The sequence below is a fragment of the Phyllobates terribilis genome, unplaced genomic scaffold (assembly GCF_046119375.1).
Source record: "Phyllobates terribilis strain yellow unplaced genomic scaffold, ASM4611937v1 Scaffold_5__5_contigs__length_657084704, whole genome shotgun sequence".
NCBI lineage: Eukaryota > Metazoa > Chordata > Amphibia > Anura > Dendrobatidae > Phyllobates > Phyllobates terribilis.
The window spans coordinates 299,637,124-299,656,981 of NW_027362765.1; positions in this window are offsets into that span (position 1 = coordinate 299,637,124).

Sequence of the window (19,858 nt, forward strand, 5' to 3'; positions counted from 1 at the left end):
GGAATGCTGCGATTTGGAAGGCGAAAAAAACGTTCCATGGTGTGGGCAGAGGCAAGTGGTTTAGAGAAGATGCTGAATGAGATGCTTCCAAGTCTGGGTACTTTTCAAGAGTAATTCCAAGTTCTTTGCAGGCATCCTGGATCTCTGCCGAGGTCCTAGCTTGAATTTGCTTGTCCTTAACTGTTATTGCAATGCCAAAGTGGTAAAACCAGCGATATTGATACTGATTGTGGCGTAGGGCATCAGTAAATGGTTTCAGTAGGCGTCTCTTGTTAAGGGTTGAATAGGCTAGGTCCTGAAAAATCAAGATCAGCTTGTCTTTCAACAAGTTACCTTCTGCTTCTCTTGCCCTTTTTAATATTAGGTCTTTAGTGCGAAAGTCCAATAGCCGACAGATGATGTCACGTGGTGGGTCTCCTGATTTATGTCTAGGCCTCAAAGTTCTATATGCTCTGACTATTTCAATGTGGGGGGGGTCTTCGGAGATCAAGATTTTGGAGAAAATTTCTATTAGTGTTGGAGTTATTGCTTCAGTTGCTACCGATTCGGGAAGGCCCTTTATGTGAAGGTTATTTAGTCTTTCTCTGTTTTCGTGGTCTTCTAGGATGGTGTATATTTGGTTAAATATAAGCATCCTTATGAGCTAGTACAGCCATGAGTCTTCTTGGGAATGATGCAACAAGTTTTTCACACCTGGATTTGGGGATCCTCCGCCATTCTTCCTTGCAGATCCTCTCCAGTTCCATCAGGTTGGATGGTGAACGTTGGTGGACAGCCATTTTCAGGTCTCTCCAGTGATGCTCAATTGGGTTTAGGTCAGGGCTCTGGCTGGGCCAGTCAAGAATGGTTACAGAGTTGTTCTGAAGCCACTCCTTTGTTATTTTAGCTGCGTGCTTAGGGTCATTGTTTTGTTGGAAGGTGAACCTTCGGCCAAGTCTGAGGTCCAGAGCACTCTGGAAGAAGTTTTCACCTAGGAAATCTCTGTACTTGGCTACATTCATGTTTCCTTCAATTGCAACCAGTCGTCCTGTCCCTGCAGCTGAAAAACACCCCCAGAGCATGATGCTGCCACCACCATGTTTCACTTTTGGGATTGTATTGGGCAGGTGATGAGCAGTGCCTGGTTTTCTCCACACATACCGCTTAGAATTGTCACCAAAAAGTTCTATCTTCGTCTCATCAGACCAGAGAATCTTATTTCTCATAGTCTGGTAGTCCTTCATGTGTTTTTGAGCAAACTCTATGTGGGCTTTCATATGTCTTGCACTGAAGAGAGGCTTCTGTTGGGCGACTCTGCCATAAAGGCTCGACTGATGGAGGGCTGCAGTGATAGTTGACTTTGTGGAACTTTCTCCCATCTCCCTACTGCATCTCTGGAGCTCAGCTACAGTGATCTTGGGGTTCTTCTTTACCTCTCTCACCAAGGCTCTTCTCCCACGTTTGCTCAGCTTATTATAAAGAGTGGTCCCATCATGGGTTTCATCTGAATTGCATTTTGTGGGGCGATTTAGACTGAAATCATAACATAAGTGTTCAGCACAGGATAAATGTGAACCACATCTTATACTGAAAGCAATCAAAAAATGTATGTTCCCCAAAATGTTACCAATAAAAATTTCAACTTCTCCCTCATCTGTTATTGAAAATGAAGTAGTGTTCCACGTTACTAGTAGGATAAGTGCTCTGTAAAAGTGACATTGCTCCCACCCCCTCAAATAAAATCCTTGGAAATGTGACCCCCTTTTGAGCTCCACTGCACGTAAACCAAAGTTTTTCTTGTGACCCATGATAGCACCACCTGAGAGAGGGGATCTGCTCATCAAGGACAGGAAACCTACAGAATAGAAGGGCAGAACCTCTTCCCCGCACCAGTTGTTGTCCTGTCCTTGACAGGGAATCTATGCATAGAGTGTCCTGTGCGGAACGAAGAAAAGAAGTCTTCTACCCAGGTCCTGCCCGGTCACCTAGGAGGGCTTAAGGTCTGCTAAGCTGGTGTGCTTGGCCTGGATGTGCAGCAGCTGGTCCACTGGGGGCTTAGCTGAAGCACGGGCGGAGGCTGCATCTCTATGTGTTTGCCGGACGCCGCGTCGTCCTGGGATCTTTCCATTCACAGGGCGTGCTGTAAGGGCTTGCCCTGATGACAAGCGCGTCATTGAAATTTCACCCGGAAGTGTTAAAGCACTTCCGGGAGAGGTCCAGAGGAGGCAGCCATTGGGGGAGGTGCTATCCATGTTTGTCCTGCATTTAAATGTGTTTTAAGACCGCCTGAAGAGCGGTGACTCCAGCACTCCTCCCTAGTTCTGGCATGGAGCAGTTGGAGCAACAAACGCAGCTGCAGGTCCAGCAGCACTTGAAACCAAAGCAACCGCAACGATGACACAGTGGTGGAGTTCGTATTCACAGTTCCAGAGGTGTCAGTAGGTCCATCCAGCAGAGCCGCTGCACAGCCTCCAGAGGAGATCACTCAGATGATCCAATTCCGCCTCAGAATCCGTAGCTTCACTATCAGATCTGTGGTAAGTGATCTTCGTGAAAGTTCACTTTGTTAACAGGTTGTTCTCTTGTTGCTTATTTGTTAGGAGCGGCCTAAGAAATTCATAGCTAAACTCAAGCATGAGTGTACACTGTGCGGAGCGGAAAGGAATTGTCCAGCTCATGTCAGGAAAAATTCTGCCAGGCTTGTACTGTGAAAACTGTATGCGAAGAAATCCCTAATTTTGAAATGGAGCTAAGAGCAGCTATTAGATCAGAAGTGAAAAATTCTTGTCAGATGCATCGGCAGATTCTGCAATATTGGTGGCTAGATCAGCAGTTCTCTTGAATGCAGCTCGAAGAGCCCTGTGGCTTAAAAGCTAGCCTGGTGATATGCAATCAAAATCCAGATTATGTTCCATTCCATGTGAAGGAGAGTATCTGTTTAGACCTGCCCTTGATGACATCGTAGACAAAGCGGGTGATAGTAAAAAAAGTCACCCTAGTTGGTCCATCCCTTCATACAGGAGGTCCTTTCAAAGGAGAAGATATGGTTATTAAAGACCCTCGAAAGATCAGGGGAAAGGGGATGACCGAAGAAAGAACAGAGGGCTGATGTTCAAGGGTTCCTTCCTCGAAGAATAAAAAGTCTTCCCTGTGACGCCATTCTCCAGGTCGGGGGAAGGCTTTCCCTCTTCTTCCCTGCCTGGGTGAGAATCTTGTCTTGAGAATGGATTCTCAAATTGATAGAGTTGGGCCTGAGACTGGAATTCTTGGCTGTTCCCCCACAGACCTTGTGGTAATGGCCCCCTCCCCCCGGAGTTCTGGGGCAGGGAAAGTAGGTAGCCCTAGAAACGGAAGATCATATAATGGTTCCAGTAGAGGAGGAAAGAGAGGAGTTCTATTCTCTTTTCCTGATAAAAACAAAACAGACTAATCTTTCTAATTTATTTATTTATTTTAATACTATCATTAACCTGAAAAAGCTAAACAGGTTCCTAAAAACCCATCCTTTCAAGATGGAATCTATAAAATTGACCATAAAGCTAATGTTTCTGGGCTGTTATGCATCCTTTAGAACGATCATATATTATCATGTTCCAATACACATAAGATCAGAAATTCCTAAGAGTGGCTTAATAAATGGAAGGATCTAGCAATTCCAGTCCAGGGCCCTTCCCTTTGGTTCATTAATGGCTCCGCAAGTTTTTACAAAAGTTATTGTGGAAATGACAGCTCATCTACCTACTGGAACAGAACATCTTTCTAATTCCATTCTTGGATGATGTCTTGATTGTAGGCAAGACGGTCGATCACTGCAATTCTCAATCACAATGTGTCAGAACAACCTTAACAAATCTGGGTTGGTTTCTGAACTTGAAATGTGGAGATTTGGACTCTCAAGGGAATCAATCTTTTTAGGCCTTGTGTTCTACTCAATAAATGAAAACTGTCACTTTCCAAAAGAAAAAATAGAAAAGGTGTCAGATCAGGTGCTAAAGGCGATAAAGACTCACACCATGACCCTCAAGAAGACCATGTCATTGCTGGGGTCTCTGACCTCTTGTATTCCAGCGGTCCTGTGGGCTCAGTTGCACATCAGAAAACTTCAACAGGACATTTTAATGAGCAAAAAAGGCGCTAAAAGGACATCTAGAAGGAAGAGTAACCCTTTCCTTGGTCAAGTCTCTCCATTGGTGGTTAAATACAGAAAATATATCAAAAGGAGTTCCTTGGGAAAATCCAGTTCAGAGTATTATAACCACAGATGCAAGTCCTAAAGGCTGGGGAGCATATGCTGAGGATGGGATGGTCCAAGGTGGATGGACAAGAGAGGAAAACATTGGGTCCTTGAATCTAAAAGAGCTAAGGGCAGTAAAATATTCAGTGTAGAACCTACTCTCATCGATACAAGGCAGACTTGTTCATATTCTGTCAGACAACAGAGTAACAGTGGCATACCTCAACAATCAAAGAGGAACTCAATCTGATTTGCTGATGACAGTATCAGAGCAGAACTTTCAGCAGAAAACCATCTCTTCGTTGACAGCGTTTCACATAAGAGGGAAACTGAACAGCATGGCAGACTTCTTGAGCCGCAATCTGTTGAGGCAAGGAGAGTGGAGTCTGAATCCAGCTGTTTTTCCAATAGATTGTAGAATTATGGGGTCTCCCAGACATAGACCTGTTTGCATGCAAAAGCAGCAGAAAAGTAAAGACGTTTTGCTTACTAAATCCCAGAGAACATGCTTAGATGGTAGACTCCTTTCGAATCAAATGGGACTTTGGCCTAGCTTACGTTTTTTTTCCACCACTAGTTTTTGATTCCGGCAGTACCGAGGAAGATCAAGCAAGGGTAATTTTAATAGTACCATTCTGGCCCAAAAGAGCATGGATGAGTTTGATGTCGGTCACCGATCCTTGGGTATTGCCAGAGATCCCGGATCTTCTCATCCAAGGTCCAGTAGTCAAGTCCAGGCAACTGGGCTTCACTTGACAACTTGGAATTTGAGAGGTCACTATTAGTGCAGCGAGTGTTCTCAGCTAATCTAGTCTCCACATTGCTAAAAAGTAGAAAACCAGTAACAACTAGAATCTACAATAGAACCTGGAAAAAGTTCCTCAGTAGCTCAGGTGTAAAACTACAAGACGGTATTTCTATTTAGACTATCTTAGAATTTCTCCAGAAGGAACTAGAAAGGGGGTTATATATTAGAACCCTCAAAGTACAGATATTGGCCTTGGGGTCTCTATATAATTATAACCTAGTGAGTAATAGGTGGATAATGAAATGCATAAAAGCATGTGACAGATCAAAACCAGTAGTTACCCCAAAAATTCCACCTTGGGATTTGAACCTGGTACTGGAGACGCTGACCCACTCCCCTTTTGAACCGTTCGATTCTGCATCAGTCAAGAACCTTACATTGAAAACAGTCTTTCTGGTGGCCCTAACATCTGCTATAAGAGTTGGTGACATTAAGGCCTTGTCGGTTAGTACTCCCTGGACTACAGGGTTATCTTAAAGCCAGATCCAGCTTAATGTTACGGGTCCGGGTGGTGGAACCTCTGTGCCTTGGAACAAGGAGGGAGCCAGAGGGGCAGGTGCTACTCTGGGGGCAACCTTGTAAAAGAGCAGGTGGCTCCCACGGGTCAGATAGCTGGGACTGACCGGTATAGCAGGTGGACACAACAGTCAGGCAGCAGTCTCTGGGTAGCTGACGGGTGGTCACGGTACGTGACGGAAGAAGTCTCTAGACTAGCAGGCAGGTGGTCACGGCAAGTGACGGCAGAGCTGGTAGAAGTCCCTTGGCTAGCAGGCAGGTGGTCACGGCATGTGACGGCAGAGCAGGTAGAAGTCTCTTGGTTAGTAGGCAGGTGGTCACGGCAAGTGACGGCAGAGCAGGTAGAAGTCTCTTGGCTAGCAGGCAGGTGGTCACGGCATGTTACAGCAGAACAGGTAGAAGTCTCTTGGCTAGCAGGCAGGTGGTCACAGCATGTGATGGCAGAACAGGTAGAAGTCTCTTGGCTAGCAGGCAGGAGGTCACGGCATGTGACGGCAGAGCCTCCAGGTAGGCCAGCAGGCAAGTAGCAGACGTGCGCTCCCAGGTGAGCGGGCTAACAGGTTCGGCAGGTAGAAGGCAGGTAACTGGCAGGTGCTTCCTGGTATACAGGTGGACTCGCCCACAGACAGACTGGCGGAAGATTGGAGACAGACTGTCGGGCTGGAGAGAATACAAGCTGGCAGACAGGACTGGTAGTCAGGCTGGCAACGGGACCTGAGGGCTGAAGCAGAGGTGAGTATGCTTTGCAACAACTTTGCTCGGGCACCTCCATTTTGGAGGAGTTGCCTTATATATGGGAGGTCCTCCGGCTATTGGCCGGGGACTCTTTAGGACGGCGCGCGCGGTCCCTATAAGAGAGGGGGAGAGCGCGCGCGCCCTAAGCACAGTGCCGGGGAAAGAGCGCGTGCCGGCAGCAGCGGGGAGAGGAGCGCCAGAGGACGCCGTGCCAGGAGCGGGAAGGTGAGAGGGACGGCGTCTCTGCCTAGCAGGGGGCAGAGACGCCGATGCTACAGTACCCCCCCTTTAGGCCCCCTCTTTTTTAGGCCAGAAAGAAATTTTACAAGGAGAAGCGGGGCGTTGATGTTCTCCCTGGGTTCCCAAGTTCTCTCCTCAGGACCAAACCCCTTCCAATCTACCAGAAAAAGGTTTTTCCTCTTACCCTCTTGGTGGCCAGAATACTCTCTACCTCAAACGTCCTCAGCGGAAACCGGAGCAGGGGGAGTACCTGGATTGTTGGAAAAAGAGTTAAAGACAATGGGTTTGAGGAGAGATATGTGGAAGGAGTTGGGAATCCGTAAGGTGGCCGGGAGTTTTAACTTGTAGGCCACTGGATTAATTTGCTTGAGGATTTCGAAAGGGCCGATGAAGCGAGGACCCAACTTGTAGGAGGGTATCTTGAGCCGCACATGTTTGGAGGAGAGCCAAATCTTGTCTCCCGGACGGAATTGAGGCGGATTCCGACGTCTCTTATCAGCATATCTCTTCATCCGCTCGGAGGACTGAAGAAGTGCGGACACAAGATGAACAGGCAGAGACGAAGTCTACCACATCCTTACGCAGGGTAGGCCACCAGTAATGTCGGGTAATGAGCAGGAAGGTCTTCTTTGGGCCAGCATGGCCAGCTAGTTTAGAAGAATGACCCCAGCGAAGAACCTTCTCACGGTCTGGAACCGCTACAAACGTCTTGCCGGGTGGAAGACGAGTCAAATCCAAGGGGGCCACATTCATCACCTTGGAGTGGTCGATGATGTGCATGGGTTCCTCCTCTTGATCGGAGGACAGGAAGGATCGGGACAAGGCATCAGCTTTGACATTCTTGTCCGCCGGGCGGAAATGTAGGATGAAGTCGAAGCGGGCAAAAAACAAAGACCACCGGGACTGACGCGGATTAAGTCTCTGGGCATTTTGGAGATATGCCAGATTTTTGTGATCTGTGTAGATGATCACCAGGTATAGAGCCCCTTCAAGCAGGTAGCGCCACTCCTCCAGCGCCAATTTGACGGCTAGCAATTCTCGGTCTCCTATGGAGTAGTTGCGCTCAGAAGAGGAGAAGATTTTGGAGAAGAAGGCGCAAGTTACCATTCTGCCGGAAGAAGATTTTTGGGTAAGTACTGCTCCGGCTCCGGAAGAGGAGGCATCAACCTCCAGGTAGAATTGTTTATTGCAGTCTGGACGGTGCAGAACTGGGGCAGAGGAGAAGGCTTGCTTTAAAGAAAGGAAGGCCTCCTCGGCTTCGGGCAACTATACCTAGGGATTTGGCCCCTTACAGGTGAGCGCAGATATGGGGGCAGTCCGGGACGAGAAGTGTGGAATGAAGAGACGATAGTAATTGGCGAAGTCCAGGAATTGCTGTATCACCTTCAACCCCTCCGGACGGGGCCACTTTAGGACAGCAGAGAGATTCTCGGGATCCGTTCGCAAGCCTGTCTGGGAGATAACATAGCCCAGGAATGGAAGAGAGATCTGCTCGAAAAGGCACTTCTCGTATTTAGCATAGAGGTGGTTCTGCCTGAGCCTAAGCAGGACCTGATGAACATCCCTCCGGTGTGTGGGGAGATCCGGAGAGAAGACCAAGATATCGTCCAGGTATACCACTACGTAGGAGTAAAGAAGGTCACGGAAGATGTCATTGACCAGTTCTTGGGAGACGGCGGGAGCATTGCAGAGGCCGAAGGGCATCACACGGTACTCATAGTGTCCGTCCCGGGTATTAAATGCCGTTTTCCACTCGTCTCCTTGACGGATACGGACCAGGTTATACGCTCCACGTAGATCCAGCTTGGAAAAGATCCTGGCGCCTTTAAGGCAATCAAACAACTCGGAGATGACCGGCAGGGGGTATTTATTTTTAACGGTGATCTGATTGAGTCCTCTATAGTCAATACAGGGGCGTAGCGAACCATCCTTTTTTTTGACAAAGAAGAATCCGGCTCCAGCCGGGGAGGTAGACTTCCGGATGAATCCCCTAGCCAGATTCTCCTCTATGTACTCTGACATGGCCCGGGTTTCGGCCGCAGACAACGGATAAATACGCCCACGGGGTGGAGTGGCACCAGGTACCAAGTCGATCGGGCAATCATATGGCCTATGAGGTGGTAATGTCTCTGCTTCCTTTTTACCGAAGACATCTGCATAGGGCCAGTAAGGAGCCAGAAGACCGGGTAAATTAGCTGGAGTGGGTAGTGGACGAACCGGGCGAACCGGAACCTGGCAGGTCCTATGGCAGTCCGGACCCCACCGGAGTACTTCATTGGATCGCCAGTTTAACACGGGTTCATGTGTCTGGAGCCAGGGCAGACCTAGCAATAGGGAGTGAGAGAGTCCGGGGAGCACATGGAAGGAGATCTTTTCAGAGTGCAGCATTCTCACCTGCAGGGTTATGGGTTCAGAGACAAGCAGGATGGTCACCGGAAGGAGTCTTCCATTCATGGAGGCGACTGACAGTGGTTCAGCCAGAGATTTGGTGGGAATACGGTATTTTTCCACCAGGGACTGGGAAATGAGGTTTCCAGCAGCTCCAGAATCCAGGTGGGCGAGTTCAAAGTGACGGTTCTCTCCCCAAGAGATAGAGACAGACAAAGTCAGGGACGGAGAGGGTTTACTTTTGTCTAGGACGACCTCTTCGAGCGGTCCTAGACACTGGCATTTCCCGGCTTCTCCGGACAAGAACGGATGAAGTGCTCCTTACTGCCACAATAGAAACAGCTTCCCTCGGCTCGGCATGAGTCTTGGCGAGATTTGACCATCTTGGTCAGGTCGTTCTGCATAGGTTCAGGCGAGTGCGCCTGGGGAGTGACTGGTTGAGAGGCAGGTCTCTGGTAATTAGGAGCAAGGCATGAAGACTCTCTCTCCCAGGTAGTCTCTTTGGTACGTTCCTGGAACCGGATGTCAATCCGGGTAGCTAGTGACACCAGGTCATCCAGGGTGGTAGGAATGTCCCGACCGGCTAACTCGTCCTTAATCCGACCGGAAAGACCCTCCCAGAAGACGGACACCAGGGCCTCGTTCTCCCAGGCAAGCTCAGAAGCGAGGGTACGGAACCGTATGGCATATTGGCCCACGGTGAGACTCTCTTGTCGGAGACGTAGCAGAGAGGAGGCAGAAGAGGTTCTCCGTCCAGGTTCATCGAAGACTTTCCGGAAAGCAGCGAGGAAAGACGACAGGCCGGACACCAGGGGATCCCCTCTTTCCCACATCTCACTGGGGAGCCATGCCAGTGCCTCCCCAGTGAGATGGGACATGATGAAGGCCACCTTGGCCCGGTCGGAGATGAACTGGTATGCCAAGAGCTCAAAGTGCAGAGTGCACTGGTTTATGAAACCCCGAGCTAAAGCGGGGTCGCCGGCAAAGCATGGAGGTGCCAGGAGCCGAGGTCCATAGCTGGGTGCCATAATGGGACTGGATTGCAGTGTCGCAGGAACAGGCACGGCTGGGCCAGAGATAGACATAGATGATTCAAACAATGCGCCTAGACGAGAGTTAACGGACTGTACAGTCATGGCCAAAAGTATTGAGAATGACACCAAAATTATATTTTCACATGATCTGCTGGCCTCTGGTTTTTATTAGTGTTTGTCTGATGTTTATATCACATACAGAAATATAATTGCAATCATATTATGAGTACCAATAGGTTATATTGACAGTTAGAATGAGTTAATGCAGCAAGTCAATATTTGCAGTGTTGCCCCTTCTTCTTCAAGACCTCTGTAATTCTCCCTGGCATGCTCTCAATCAACTTTTGGACCAAATCCTGACTGATAGCAGTCCATTCTTGCATAATCAATGCTTGCATTTTGCCAGAATTTGTTGGTTTTTGTTTGTCCACCCGTCTCTTGATGATTGACCACAAGTTCTCAATGGGATTAAGATCTGGGGAGTTTCCAGGCCATGGACCCAAAATCTCTATGTTTTGTTCCATGAGCCATTTAGTTATCACCTTTGCTTTATGGCAAGGTGCTCCATCATGCTGGAAAAGGCATTGTTGGGCGCCAAACTGCTCTTGGACGGTTGGGAGAAGTTGCTCTTGGAGGACATTCTGGTACCATTCTTTATTCATGGCTGTGTTTTTAGGCAAGACTGTGAGTGAGCCGATTCCCTTGGCTGAGAAGCAACCCCACACATGAATGGTTTCAGGATGCTTTACAGTTGGCATGAGACAAGACTGGTGGTAGCGCTCACCTCTTCTTCTCCGAATAAGCTGTTTTCCAGATGTCCCAAACAATCGAAAAGGGGATTCATCAGAGAAAATGACTTTGCCCCAGTCCTCAGCAGTCCACTCCCTGTACCTTTTACAGAATATCAGTCGGTCCCTGATGTTTTTTCTGGAGAGAAGTGGCTTCTTTGCTGCCCTCCTTGAATCCAGCCCTTGCTCAAAGAGTCTCCGCCTCACAGTGCGTGCAGAAGCACTCACACCAGCCTGCTGCCATTCCTGAGCAAGCTCGGCACTGCTGGTAGTCCGATCCCGCAGCTGAAACAGTTTTAAGATACGGTCCTGGCGCTTGCTGGTCTTTCTTGGGCGCCCTGGAGCCTTTTTGACAACAATGGAAGCTCTCTCCTTGAAGTTCTTGATGATGCGATAGATTGTTGACTGAGGTGCAATCTTTATAGCTGCAATACTCTTCCCTGTTAGGCCATTTTTGTGCAGTGCAATGATGGCTGCACGTGTTTCTTTAGAGATAACCATGGTTAACTGAAGAGAAACAATGATACTAAGAACCAGCCTCCTTTTAAAGTGTCCAGTGATGTCATTCTTACTTAATCATGACTGATTGATCGCCAACCCTGTCCTCATCAACACCCACACCTGTGTTAATGGATCAATCACTAAAACGATGTTAGCTGCTCCTTTTAAGGCAGGACTGCAATGATGTTGAAATGTGTTTTGGGGGTTAAAGTTCATTTTCTGGGCAAATATTGACTTTGCAAGTACAGTAATTGCTGTTAAGCTGATCACTCTTTGACATTCAGGAGTATATGCAAATTGCCATTGCAAAAAATGAAGCAGTAAACTTTGGAAAAATTACTATTTGTCTCATTCTCAATACTTTTGGCCATGACTGTAGATAGGACAGCACCACTTCCTGCTGAGTTCTCTGACGTAAGACTTCCTGGTGCAGATCGGAGATCTGGGGGCCACCGGGTTCCATGGCCCAAGCAAACTGTTACGGGTCCGGGTGGTGGAACCTCTGTGCCTTGGAACAAGGAGGGAGCCAGAGGGGCAGGTGCTACTCTGGGGACGACCTTGTAAAAGAGCAGGTGGCTCCCACGGGTCAGATAGCTGGGACTGACCGGTATAGCGGGTGGACACAACAGTCAGGCAGCAGTCTCTGGGTAGCTGACGGGTGGTCACGGTACGTGACGGAAGAAGTCTCTAGACTAGCAGGCAGGTGGTCACGGCAAGTGACGGCAGAGCAGGTAGAAGTCCCTTGGCTAGCAGGCAGGTGGTCACGGCATGTGACGGCAGAGCAGGTAGAAGTCTCTTGGCTAGCAGGCAGGTGGTCACAGCATGTGACGGCAGAACAGGTAGAAGTCTCTTGGCTAGCAGGCAGGAGGTCACGGCATGTGACGGCAGAGCCTCCAGGTAGGCCAGCAGGCAAGTAGCAGATGTGCGCTCCCAGGTGAGCTGGCTAACAGGTTCGGCAGGTAGCAGGCAGGTAACTGGCAGGTGCTTCCTGGTATACAGGTGGACTCGCCCATAGACAGACTGGCGGAAGATTGGAGACAGACTGTCGGGCTGGAGAGAAGACAAGCTGGCAGACAGGACTGGTAGTCAGGCTGGCAACGGGACCTGAGGGCTGAAGCAGAGGTGAGTATGCTTTGCAACAACTTTGCTCGGGGACCTCCATTTTGGAGGAGGTGCCTTATATATGGGAGGTCCTCCGGCTATTGGCCGGGGACTCCTTAGGACGGCGCGCGCGGTCCCTATAAGAGAGGGGAGTGCGCGCGCGCGCCCTAAGCACAGTGCCGGGGAAAGAGCACGCGCCGGCAGCAGTGGGGAGAGGAGCGCCGGAGGACGCCGTGCCAGGAGCGGGAAGGTGAGAGGGACGGCGTCTCTGCCTAGCAGGGGGCAGAGACGCCGATGCTACACTTAACTTCCCAAAGTTGCCACTAGGTTCCATAGAAGTCAGAAGGTCATCCTACCTTCCTTCTGCACTAAACAAGAATTCTAAGGAAGAAAAACGCCACACCTTGAATGTTAGATAAAATATGTTTCAGCCAAAGGGCCATGGAGGAAGAGTCGGTCATTATTTGTCCCCTTCCAGGATTCTAGGAAGGGGATGTTAGTTTCAAGAAGTACTTTAGCTTTGTGGATCAGGGAGGCCATTGGCCTTTTCCTCAAGTGATAGGTCAACTCAAGGGGATCTGAAGGCTCACTCTACTCGGGCCATGGCAACCTCCTGGGCGGAGAGAGAGAAAGTGTCTGTCGACCAGATATGTGAGGCAGCAACATGGTACTCTCCTACATTCTATAAATTTGGTTTATTCTCTACCACTGATTTATATTTTGAGAGAAGGGTTCTACAGCTGATGGTCCTCCTGATTTAATTCTCTGTAAATCTCTCAGGTGGTGCTGTCATGGGTGATAGGAAAAGACTAAATTACTTACCGGTAATGGGATTTTCCAGAACCCATGACAGCACCCTAATATTTCCCACCCAGTCACAGGTAATGTGTGTGCACTGTTTGAAGTGGAGGTGCGATTCACAGGGTGATTTATAAAAAAACAAAAACAACAGTTGGTGATGGTATTTATGTTATTATTTGAAGTGCTCTCAATGCTCTGTAACCCAACTGATGCAGGGGAGAGGTTCTTCCCTTTTATTCTGTAGGTTTCCTGTACTTGATGTTCGAATCCCCTCTCTCAGGTCGTGCTGTCACGTGTTCTAGAAAATCCCATTACCTGTAAGTAATTTACTCTATCATTCACATGTTTGGCATTGCTATAGGATTTGTAAATGTCCTTGAAAAATTCCTGCAAAATTTTAACCCTCTAACATCCTAATGAAACAGAATGTTTAAAAAAAATATGCTGATGTAAAGTAGAAATTATGGGAAATATTTATTTATTAACTTGATGGTTATAAGCATTCAAAGTTTGAAAATTGCTAACGTTTCAAAATTTACCTAAAATTTCAGATATTAAAAAAAAGCAAAATAAATTGACTGAAATTTACTGCTAACATAAAGTACAATGTGTCACAAAAAAACTCCCAGAATCACTAAGCTATTACCACATAAAGTGACACTTATCAGATTTAAAAAATGAGACTTTTACATTAAGCTCAAAATTGGCCCCATCATGAAGTTCAACATCTAGAGTACATAAACACTGATTTCTCTTGGGCTGGCATATTGGCCCCAGTTGTAAGATAAATTCAGCCTTCTGCCTGTACTGTAGAGCTGATCTGATCCTGCTAAAATCCAGCAGCTCCTGCTCCTTCCTGAACCTTGTCTGTCCATCCTAAACTGTATAATCTGCATTCATTTAACATGGTTTATATAGCATCAGGGAGGACAAAAATAGTAGTAAGTCATCTCTGCTGTCTCTGTGGTGAGTCCAGCTATCCCTTTCAGCGACTTTCAGGTGTTAACTATGCAAGGATGTTCTAAAAAGTACTTGCAGAGTCATATACAGACTGCGCTTAAGTTTTAAAACATTTAATGTTTGGCAAGACATTAATATATCATATCTAATGTCTAACCTTTTTACCATAAAGTGCACCCAAAAAACACCTACAATTTGAAAGGAGGCTACTTTTGTGGCTGTTTCCTGGGAAATCACAAACCACGTTCTGAGAATCATGGTCCCACAGAGTACTTGTCAGGAATCGCTGTGCTTGGTCTGCTTTATGAAGGTATTCAGGATGTTTTCTGATATCTGTTCTTAAATCCTATGCTTCTGTGTCCCGCAGCATATCCGGTCATCACCTCAATGTTCCTGAAGCCTTTTTCAGAACACCTAGAAGAAGCTATGGGTGAGAAGGAACAGAAATCTTCAGGTGATATAACTGAGGTACTCGATTCCTGTGAGGGAGGCAATCTCAAAGATGGGGATATGGACCGATCGGTACAAAATTCATCGATATGTGTTCAAATAAAAGCTGATCTGAACAATGAAGATCACATGTCTGATATGTGTAGAATAGAAGAACTATCAACGCTCAACATTAAAGAAGAGTCCTTCTCTGGGTATGGAGACTCTTTTCCTGAGGCTGCAGTCGCCAATCCTGTGGATGAGTCCCCGTATATAGCTATCCGTATTAAAGAAGAATCTTTCTCCAATGAAGTCACAGAATATACCACCAATGATCTGAAAGAGAAGTCCAGTTTTAGTGCTGAAGGAAACCTTGGTTGAACCCCATTCAACATTATTAAGATACTAAGAACATCAATTCACAAGAAGGCCAATAGAGAACTAAATACATCTCCTAGTTCAGCCTAACACAGATGGCATTTTTTGCTGCCAAGATTGTAAGAAATGTTACCCTACCAACTCCCATTTTATAAAACACCAGAAAGGCCATAGAGTGAAAAAGATGGCTTGTCCTCAGTGGGGTGAGAACTTCTCTTTTAATTCTGCTCTCACTCAGCATCAAACAGCACATGCATCAGAAAAGTTGTTTGCTTGCTCTGTGTGTGGCAAGAGCATGTCATCCGAACCAGCCCTCCTGGTCCATCACAGGATCCACAAACCACAAGGGCAAATCTCATGTGATCGAGCCTCAGATAAATCGCACCCGAGAGAAGTTCTGTACCAGTAAGGTTGCCATTGTCCTGCAGCAGAGACATCAGATGGGAAATGATTTGTACCTGTGTTCTGAGTGCGGAAAACCTTTTCTACAGAAGACCTGTCTTCAGCAGCATTTGAGCACTCATATTGGAAAGAAACCTTATGCCTGTTCTGAGTGTGGGAAACACTTTATTCAGAAGAGTTATCTCAAGCAGCACTTAAATGTCCACATTGCCAAAGAAGAAGGAGACATTCTGTTGTTCTGAATATGGCAAATGCTACAAGCGTAGAGCTGATTTCAGATAGCATATGTTGATACACCTTGTGAAAAATGAGCCCAAGGTAGCATACAGATGTGAGTGCTATACAGCCATAGTGCCATCAAAAGTGGAATTTATTTTAACTTTTACTTTTTATATCACTATTAGGGTTGAGCGAGTATGTTCTGTCCGAGTATGCTCGGGTCGAGCTGCGAGTATTTATAGCTGCTCGGTGATAAGGTTAAATTGCTCCCGTGTGCATGATTTGCAACTGTTTGACAGCTTTATTACATGTGAGGAATGTGTAAGAAATAGACATTCCTCCCATGTAATAAAGCTGTCAAACAGTTGCAAATCATGCACACGGGAGCGATTTAACCTTATCACCGAGCAGCTGTAAATACTCGGAGCTAAGCCCAAGCATACTCGGCGAAAGGGTTAATAGAACATACTCGCTCAACACTAATCACTGTGTTATATACACACGGCCATGACTGTGTGTGTATATTACATAGTGCCCTCTCTTGTTATGTACAGCAAAGTTCCTTATTTGTCAGACTTTTGTTAAGGGAAAGCTTTTCTGATGGAGGAGCTGATGGACTGGTCTTCTGGTCAGATGCTGCTCCATCAGCAGGCATTTTATATCTCACAAGAGAGGACTTTGTAATAAAGAGAGGGTGCTGTGATTAACAATAATGGGAATACACTATGTAAGGGACAGTGCTGAACATGACAAGGGAGGATACTATCTAATAATGGATGGTGCTCCACATAACAGAGAACACTATATAATAAGGGACAGCACTGTTCATAACTAGAGAGAATGCTACATAATAAGGGACGGTGTTATTTATAATAAAAGATGAAACTATGCAATTAAGCACGGAGCAATATATAACAAGAATGTACACTATATACTACGGTACTGTACTATACATAAGGCTACATTCCTGTCTCTGTGTGAAGTATCAATATGCTGCCTTAATTTTTTACTTGGACAGCACACAGACCCACTCTGAGTTTTACAGATCTAATTCTCGGATACATGATTTTCACAGATATGTGAATGGATCTGTAAGACTGAGTCTGTGTGCCATCTGATAAAAAAAAATCTGGCAGCACACGGACATTTCACACGAATGTGAGAATGTGGCCTAAGGGAGGTTGTTTTACAGATAACAGAATTACTCCAAGTCATATAGTATAAAGAATAAATAATTACATCCAGGTACTTACGTCTCATCTGATCAGTCTTTTTTTTGTTGTTGTTTCTTTTCCATCTGGTCAGACTTTCGTGCCGACATCCCCCAGCCACGACTCGTCTTGTCACTGCAGCCCTAAAAATAACAAGGTCACATATATTGGATACATATATTTGTCTCCTGAATAAAAAATCCCCCGCACGCTGACTACAAATATGTACCCCAACATTAATATACTATTAGCCAAACACCATTCAACATATAAACTGATAAGCCTGAGCTGTGCCCCCCATTTACTATAATCTCCGCCACCCAATAAATATAAATTAATCAGTCTCTGTGACTCTCGCCCAATTCATTTGAAGGCTATGTGCACACATAGCGTTTCAATTGTGGAAAATAAGCAACGTTTCACAGTACAAGTAAAGTGAATGAGATTCATGCACAGGTTGCTTAGTTTTTCCTTGCAGATTTGCAGCAGATTAAAACCTGCATAATGTCAATTCTTGCAATGTTTTTCACCCATACTAATACGTGGGGGAAAAACACAACAAAAATGCATGCAAAAACCACGTATTTTAAGCAGCGTTTTTCCTGCCAAGACATCAGGATTTGCAGCAGAATTTTCTGCTGCAAATTCTGAACTTGTGCACATATTCTTAGTCTTAGTCCCTGTTCTGTGTCCTTCCCCCTCCCCACATACACATTCATTATAAGGCCCGGATCACATCTTTTCCCAGCCGCTAATTCATTATGTCCCCCATACTGAGCCCCTTCCTGAGATAACGTCTCCCAACCAGGCCGCTCCTTGGTATAATGTCCCCTTTCCTGGTATAATGTGCCCTTAGGCTATGTGTCCACGATGCAGAAATGCTCCGGATTTTTCCTGAGCATTTCTGCATCTCCCTGGCAGAAAAAACGCATACGTATTGTACATGCGGATTGTACATGCATTTTTTCAGCCAGGGACAAGCGTTTCTGAAGCGTTTTGATCATGCGAGTTCACATGCGGGTTGTCAAGCGCTTTCCAAGCCATTTTAGCATCACTTGGAAAGTACTTGGCAACTTGGTCACACTATATAAATATATGCAACCGGCATGGATTTTATATAGTGTGACCAAGTTAGTTAAAAAAACAGAATAAAAATGGTAAAAAATAAAAAAAAACACATTATACTCACCTTCTGATGGCCCCCGGTCTCCTTATCCGATGCGTCCAGTCTCTCCGGTGTTTCGCGGTTGTGTAAAAGGACCTTCCATGATGTCATTTAGTCATGTGACAGGTCACGCGACCGCCGATGTCAGCGGTCGCGTGACCCGTTAAATGACTACATTGACGTCATGGCAGGTCCTTTTAGACCATCGCGAGCAGCCGGGAAGCCAGCGTTATGTTCTGCAACTTAAAACTAAGGAATAGGAGGGAAAAGCTGTCCCTGCACTGAGGCTCAGCTTAACCCTATGCTGGGGTGGGTGCCCTATTCCTTGTGAATAGCCCCACCAAAACTCCTGCACTGAACTCAAACAAAGACCTGTAGGAAGGAAAAGGGGTCCCTAAAAGATCTAAGGACTGGGAGCAAAAACAGGAGACCTCCTAACAGAAAAGTTAGTTGCAGAAAAGAAGATTAAAGGGAACAAAACTGGTGGAACAAGAAGTCCCAGGATATCAATTGTCCAAAGCACAAAGAACTTAACAAGGCAACTTAGCCAGAGCACGACCGTAACAACACTGATGTCCAGCGGGGAATGGGAGACAGGTGCTGAGTAATAAAGAGTGAAGAGATCATGTGACCAAGACACTCAGCACCAGAGGAAAAGACTAGATGCCAGCAAACCACAACAAGATAGTCGATCGTAAAACAACATAGATTCTAATTACAGTGGTGGCCAAAAGTATTGGCACCCCTGCAATTCTGTCAGATAATACTCAGTTTCTTCCTGAAAATGATTGCAATCACAAATTCTTTGGTACTATTATCTTCATTTAATTTGTCTTCAATGAAAAAACACAAAAAGAATTGTCCTAAAGCCAAATTGGATACAATTCCACACCAAACCTAAAAAAGGGGGTGGACAAAAGTATTGGCACTGTTTGAAAAATCATGTGATACTTCTCTAATTCGTGTAATTAACAGCACCTGTAACTTACCTGTGGCACCTAACAGGTGTTGGCAATAACTAAATCACACTTGCAGCCAGTTAACATGGATTAAAGTTGACTCAACCTCTGTCCTGTGTCCTTGTGTATACCACATTGAGCATGGAGAAAAGAAAGAAGACCAAAGAACTGTCTGAGGACTTGAGAAACCAAATTGTGAGGAAGCATGAGCAATCTCAAGGCTACAAGTCCATCTCCAAAGACCTGAATGTTCCTGTGTCTTCAGTGCGCAGTGTCATCAAGAAGTTTAAAGCACATGGCACTGTGGCTAACCTCCCTAGATGTGGACGGAAAAGAAAAATTGACGAGAGATTTCAACGCAAGATTGTGCGGATGGTGGATAAAGAACCTCGACTAACATCCAAACAAGTTCAAGCTGCCCTGCAGTCCGAGGGTACAACAGTGTCAACCCGTACTATCCGTCGTCGTCTGAATGAAAAGGGACTGTATGGTAGGATACCCAGTTCTTACCCTGAGACATAAAAAAGCCAGGCTGGAGTTTGCCAAAACTTACCTGAGAAAGCCTAAAACGTTTTGGAAGAATGTTCTCTGGTCAGATGAGACAAAAGTAGAGCTTTTTGGGAAAAAGCATCAACATAGAGTGTACAGGAAAAAAAAAAGAGGCATTCAAAGAAAAGAACACGGTCTCTACAGTCAAACATGCCGGAGGTTCCCTGATGTTTTGGGGTTGCTTTGCTGCCTCTGGCACTGGACTGCTTGACCGTGTGCATGGCATTATGAAGTCTGAAGACTACCAACAAATTTTGCAGCATAATGTAGGGCCCAGTGTGAGAAAGCTGGGTCTCCCTCAGAGGTCATGGGTCTTCCAGCAGGACAATGACCCAAAACACACTTCCAAAAGCACTATAAAATGGTTTGAGAGAAAGCACTGGAGACTTCTAAGGTGGCCAGCAATGAGTCCAGACCTGAATCCCATATAACACCTGTGGAGAGATCTCAAAATGGCAGTT